We start from the raw sequence: 6,067 nt of genomic DNA, 5'->3' as shown, positions 1-6,067 counted from the left end.
GAACTTCATCTCCCAGAGCCACAAGACAATGCATTTCTCTTGGGTTTGTTTTTTAATAACTTTTTTTTTAATGTGGTGCTGAGGATCAAACCCAGGGCCTCACAGGTGTTAGGCAAGTGCTCTGCCACTGAGCCACAATCCCAGCCCCAATTTAGCCACCAGTTTTCTGCTACTTTGTTACAGCAGTCCTACACTGTTTTTCCAATTTTTAAAAAATTTCAAAATTCTCAAAGCAATTTGTCAACTTCTACATTTTCTTTCCTTTCCTCCAAAATAAATTAATTCCAAACAAAAAGGTAAAGTGGCACTAGAGCTGTGAACTCCTCGTATAAGGCAGATAACAGGCAGCTGCAGAGGAATGTTGACTAGGGAGTAGGGGTTGGAATTTTTAATTGATTAAGACTTAAAAAAAAGGAGGCACTAAGTAAAACTAGAGGCCATGAATGAAAGGAATGAAGAGAATGAGGGGAACAGAAAGGAGGCAACAAAGAATGAAAAATGGAAGAAATGAAGGGTGTTCCTCCTGTAGTAACAAGATACAGAGTCATCACAATGATCCATGTAGAAATGGGAATGAAAAACAGAATGGAGAAATCATTTAAAAGAGGTATTGAAATTTTTTTTATGAGCTATATGAATCTCCCTGAATCTCAGAAACAGAAAGAACTCAGTTAACTGTAGCCCTGCAAAACTGAGTAGGAAAATTCATCAGTAGTGTACTGTGACGCCATTTGGAAGTAGAAGCTTGTTTAGGTGAGATACAAAGGAAAACATAAAGAGCTAAATTTGTGTATACTGAATTTAAAGTAAGCTAAACATATCACTTAGGTACTGAATTCAGAAAGTCTTTGCATAGATCTGGAAAAAAAGGGGACAGAGGCTGTGAGTGCCCCCCACTGGGTCGAGGTCCAAGGAGCAGGACTCCTGGCTTATCCAGGGCTTGGCTCTGTTATTATTATATTTTGGTTCTCATCTTCATGCTTTTAAACTTGCTTCTAGACAGTCAGTTTTCACATTCAAATTCCAAACAAGACAAAGGAAAAGAAGAAAGAAATAAAATGAGCATGGCAACTCTGAAGATCTTTAAAACATTTTTCCAGGAACTATAACTTGCCACTCCACCCTGGCCCCATGTCTCTTTATGTCCAAAGAGAGAGGAAGCAAAGATGGCAGCCAGACAGAGGAGAGGAAGCAGGTCCACAGCTAGCAGCCTCTGCCGTGGGACACCCCCGTCTGTTCAGTTTACTTGATTGTTGAAATATGATCTAATTCACATTCCCTGCCAGGGGCTCAGCTCCAGAAATTTCAGTATTTTCTTTTTTAGTGAGTTTTAGGGAAAGCCTGTAGATTTAAGCTAGTAAATCACAAAGTACAGTTATTACTGTCTAAACATTTGCGTGTTAGCATGCCTGTGTGTACTTTCCTGCTTTCTGAAGAGTGATATGAATCATTGCTGCCATTTGTTCTCAGTAGTATGTTTTTCTTACATCTTCTATTAACATGAAGTTAAAGGTAAGAAAACATAAAAGAAAACTTTACCCTTGTCGATGATATAACTTCAATAACTTCAATCATTCTTTTCTTTTCCACTTATCAGCACACAGGTAGTGGAGCAAACAGTAACTTTTCAAATGTGCATCATTGAGTTGTTTTGCTCAGAATATTATGTGAAAACCTAATGTCCTAAGTCACGGTACAGTTAATTACAAAATTGCCCATGATACAGAGAAAAAAAAAATCTTCTTTAAATACTTTCAAATATAAGGAAACAGAATAGTTTGTTCAACATTCACTCAATAAATATTTAATTTTTCCCTAGTGCCAGACATTATGCTCAGCTCTGAAGACAGATCCAGAGGTAAATAAAACAATTTGAGAATCAATATTGTTCAAGCAGTTTGTGGCCAATGCAAATAACATATCTACTGTGTTCAGACTCTAAGGCATTTTTGTTCATGATATTTTTTGCACAACAAAAATACAGCATCCACATGGAAAATGTGTTTTGTGGAAATGAAAAGGTGCTAGGAGGTATTTGCTCCAGCTAGTACTTGTCGGGACCACCCACCTAGCAGGCTGGCGGTGTGTTAAGGTGAACTGATCCTTGTGCTGAGTGTGATAGGCTAAAAACAAAGAAAAAAAGAGAAAGAAGTCAACGTGGAGGGTACTTTCTGCACTATTTTCTCATGTAGAGGTCAGAGGCTTGCCCTTAAACGCATAACTCTTGATCTGTTTAAATAAAGTCCTGTCTGTATTTGTCAGCTGGCTCCCAGCAGCACTGAGCACTGAATTCCCTGACACAGTGGAGATTCGGTGGCCTGTTAGAAAATGCTCAGAGTCTTCACAACCTTAGAATCACTGAATTGGCACAGAAGTTAAGATGAGGAGGCAGGTACAGATGCATGGCCTTCTACCAGGAACCCTGGGTTCATTTGAAGTTTAATTCAATAAGAGAATCTTAAACAATCACACATAAGAATGCCCCCCTCCCTGCCCCGCCACGTTGTCAGTATGTAAAGTCCCTTTCAGTACAGTTACATCAGCTTACACTGGAGGTGAATTCGAATATATGTCTTGCAATATGTAAATAAAAAACAGGGCAGTTCTGAGATTATGATGTATGGTCATGTTAAAAAAAAAAAAAAAGCACCTGTGCTGTTTCCAATTGTAGGGAATATTGTCTTACAGGTTTTCTCCTGAATGCTGTGCATTGTAAGAACACAGAGTCAGGGTGGTGAAACACATATAGCAAAACATGCTGTAATTCAAAGTCCCAGAAATTCTCTTTCTAATTTATCCACACAGTATCATTTGGGGGCTTCCAGTAAATTAAATTGTGGGAATAGCAGTGTCTATAGAGGCAGAAATATTTCATGGACCATGGGCAATGAGGTCAGCCACTCAAGGTATTCCCAGGACATACAAAGGTTATGATGACATTGAATCATGTCAACCTTCTGCAGGAGAACAGATGAGACATTTTCAGATAATAGGAGCAAAAAATACACATATAATTAAAACAATGCTTTATGTTTTAAGTTATAATTCAGAGAATTCTACTATTGTGACCATTAAATCTAATTAAAGAATTGTCTTATCAGCTTACAGTTTTGTTAGAAGCCTAGTCAATATAAGATCAGGTAGAGTGAAGAAAGCATAAAGATGAGAAGTCTGGATAGAGAGGTTTTTGCCATCAGAGACGCTCCAGGACTTCTCTCAGCCTGGTTTTCATCAGCAGAATTTACAGTTTTATATCCTGACCTGACCTGAACAAACCAAAATGAAAATTCATATTAATTAGGAATTTGCCCTTTCCAAGGACCATATGGTGGAAAAACTACACACACCCTGTTTTAAAATGAATAATTGTAATGCTTAGTTAATTGATAGAGTATTGATTTCCAATTTCTCTTTTATATTCTGAAAGCTTCCAGAGGAGCAGCAAATTACCACATCTCATTATGGATGAGAGCCCTGGCTGATGCCCAAGTTGCCCTGTAACTTCTCTGAGTCCTATTTTCTCCACATTGAAATATAAATAATACCCAGTTTGGAGGGTTATGGAAAAGGGTTAAATTTACATATAAAAATTTAAAAATATATATCATTTAATTTAATATATATATATATATATATATATATATATATATATATATATATATATCCATATGTCCTATGTGTGTGTGTATATCTCATGTAACCTGAGTTTAAAATATTAGCTTCCACTAACATCACCATTGTAAAATCCATCATTAATATGTAGAAAAGTCTTTGATTTATGAACTTTAACATGTCAGCTCATATCTGAGGGTTTCCAGTCCAATGTTATGTATAGCTATAGTTCTACTATGGATTGGATCATTTCTGACACAATTGTTTTTAATTATTTAATTTAGAAGAAAGTAAGTGTAATAAACAAAATATCTAGATGTTTAAATCTGCCTATTTTAAAATCTACCTTTATTAAACTGAGTAAAAATATGTTGTTAAAATAAAGCCAACATCATCCATCTAATTAATAAGGAAAAAAGTTGGCTATGTTTTGTATCATTATTTTTTTCCCTTTATCTAAAATAGCCAATCTAAGAGGGGGAGCATGGGAGGATTAGATGAATTCTAGATAGGGAAGAGGGGTGGGAGGGAAAGGGAGGGGGCAGGGGATTAGCAAGGGCGGTGGAATGTGATGGACATCATTATCCAAAGTACTTGTAAAAAGACTCGAATTGGGTGTCAACATAATTTATATATAAACAGATATGAAAAATTGTGGTATGTATATGTAATAGGAATTGTAATGCAAAGAAAAAAAGTACATGTATAAAGGCATGAATTGGCGTGAACATACTCTATATACAAAGATATGAAAAATTGTAATCTTTATGTGTAATAAGAACTGTAATGCATTCCACTGCCATGCATTTAAAAAAAATAAAATCAATAAAACTAAAAAAATAAAATAAAATACCAATCTACTCATGGGCTAATGACCACTAAGGATTTGGGAGGTGAAAAAATAGTTTGAGACACATTGTTATAATCATAGTTCTTCTCAAATATATGTAAAGTTAGAACTATCATTAATATGATCATTATTAAACACAAAACTAATTTGTAGAAAACTACTTTTTACAAGTTTCAAAATACATTAGCTCATACTCTGCAGCTTCCAGTTGGAGATAATATGTAACAGTGATCATCTTGCACTAGGAGTCTGTGAGCAATTTGAATAAAGCAAAAGATCCAAGGAATCATATATCATTTTGCTTCAGGGCAGAAAAAGTAATATCTTTTTCTCAGCTCCCACATAGTTCACGGCTGACACTCCTGTAACAAATGTCAGCTTATCAAGAGGAAAACATAGCAAATTTAATATGTCTTACTTGACACAGTGGCCTTCAGAGATGAAGACCCAAGATCCTGGGAGAATCCTATTCTTATGGACATTCATGCAGCAATGTTATTGGGGAGCACTGGATGTGATTATAGTGGCAATAGGAGGGGGAAGTTTGCAAGGCCTCTATGGTCAGATAGAGAGAGAAAAAACACGTTATGCACTGGAAAAGAAAGAGACACCACCATAGGAGGGAACCCAAGGAGGCGTGTTGTACGAGAATACAAAGTAGATCTGCCAGACAGAATTTCAAATGTCCAGTTAAGTTTTAATTTTAGATAAATAAAAAATATTTGGTTATTATAAAAATGTTTCATGCAATATTTATGGCATAAAAATAGCTGTTTAAAAAATTTGTGTATCTGAAATACAGGAAGTGCTTACAAAATTAATAAATACCAGATGAATGAATGTCTACATGGGGAATTTAAGTACTAGGGTTTATAGATAAAATTTATATTACCATTTAAAAAACTATTATCAAAACAAACTATTCAAGTAAAAGACAGTTTATTTTTATGTCGTGAATAAAATATTAGGAGATCATTTATGTTTTTAAAGTTTATGTATTTTCTCTATATTCCACATGCCAACCATTTTTATCTAGCAGTTTAATAAGATAAAAAGAACAATTAATTGATAAATTACAGGTGAAGTGTTACTAAGACATTAGGTTTCAGAAAATTCCTATTTGCTTACAAATCATAGCAATCTTTTTTACATTAAAATATTATTTAAATATTCATTGAACATTTTTCTTCATGAATTATGGCACATGGAAACATTAATTAAATTACTGTTTATAAGTAAAGTCACTACAAACATGAGAAAGACACTAAACTTACTGGTGAGAGATTCACATGTAACTATAAATATTTAAATAAAATCCACAGATCCAGCTGCTGTGTTTAGCACTCAAATGGAAGTATATGTCCATTTTTTTTTAATTTGTAGAATTTTACTGAGAAAGCTATACACGAAAACTCACTGTTGTTTTAAAAAATTCATATATATTATTTCATAAGTCCTAAGCAAACTCTCTGCAACTGTATACTTAATACATCTAATGCCATTTAAAATTGCAAATTAAAACAGTTTTCTCTACATGCCTTCAAAGACTCTCTCACACACACAGGAAGAGATAGAAAGAGATTCACTTTTCCTCCCTCCTAATCA

This window comes from Ictidomys tridecemlineatus, unplaced genomic scaffold, assembly GCF_052094955.1.
Source record: "Ictidomys tridecemlineatus isolate mIctTri1 unplaced genomic scaffold, mIctTri1.hap1 Scaffold_149, whole genome shotgun sequence".
NCBI classification, from domain to species: domain Eukaryota; kingdom Metazoa; phylum Chordata; class Mammalia; order Rodentia; family Sciuridae; genus Ictidomys; species Ictidomys tridecemlineatus.
The sequence above is the reverse complement of the archived record's forward strand: the minus strand, read 5'-3'. Positions refer to the sequence as shown.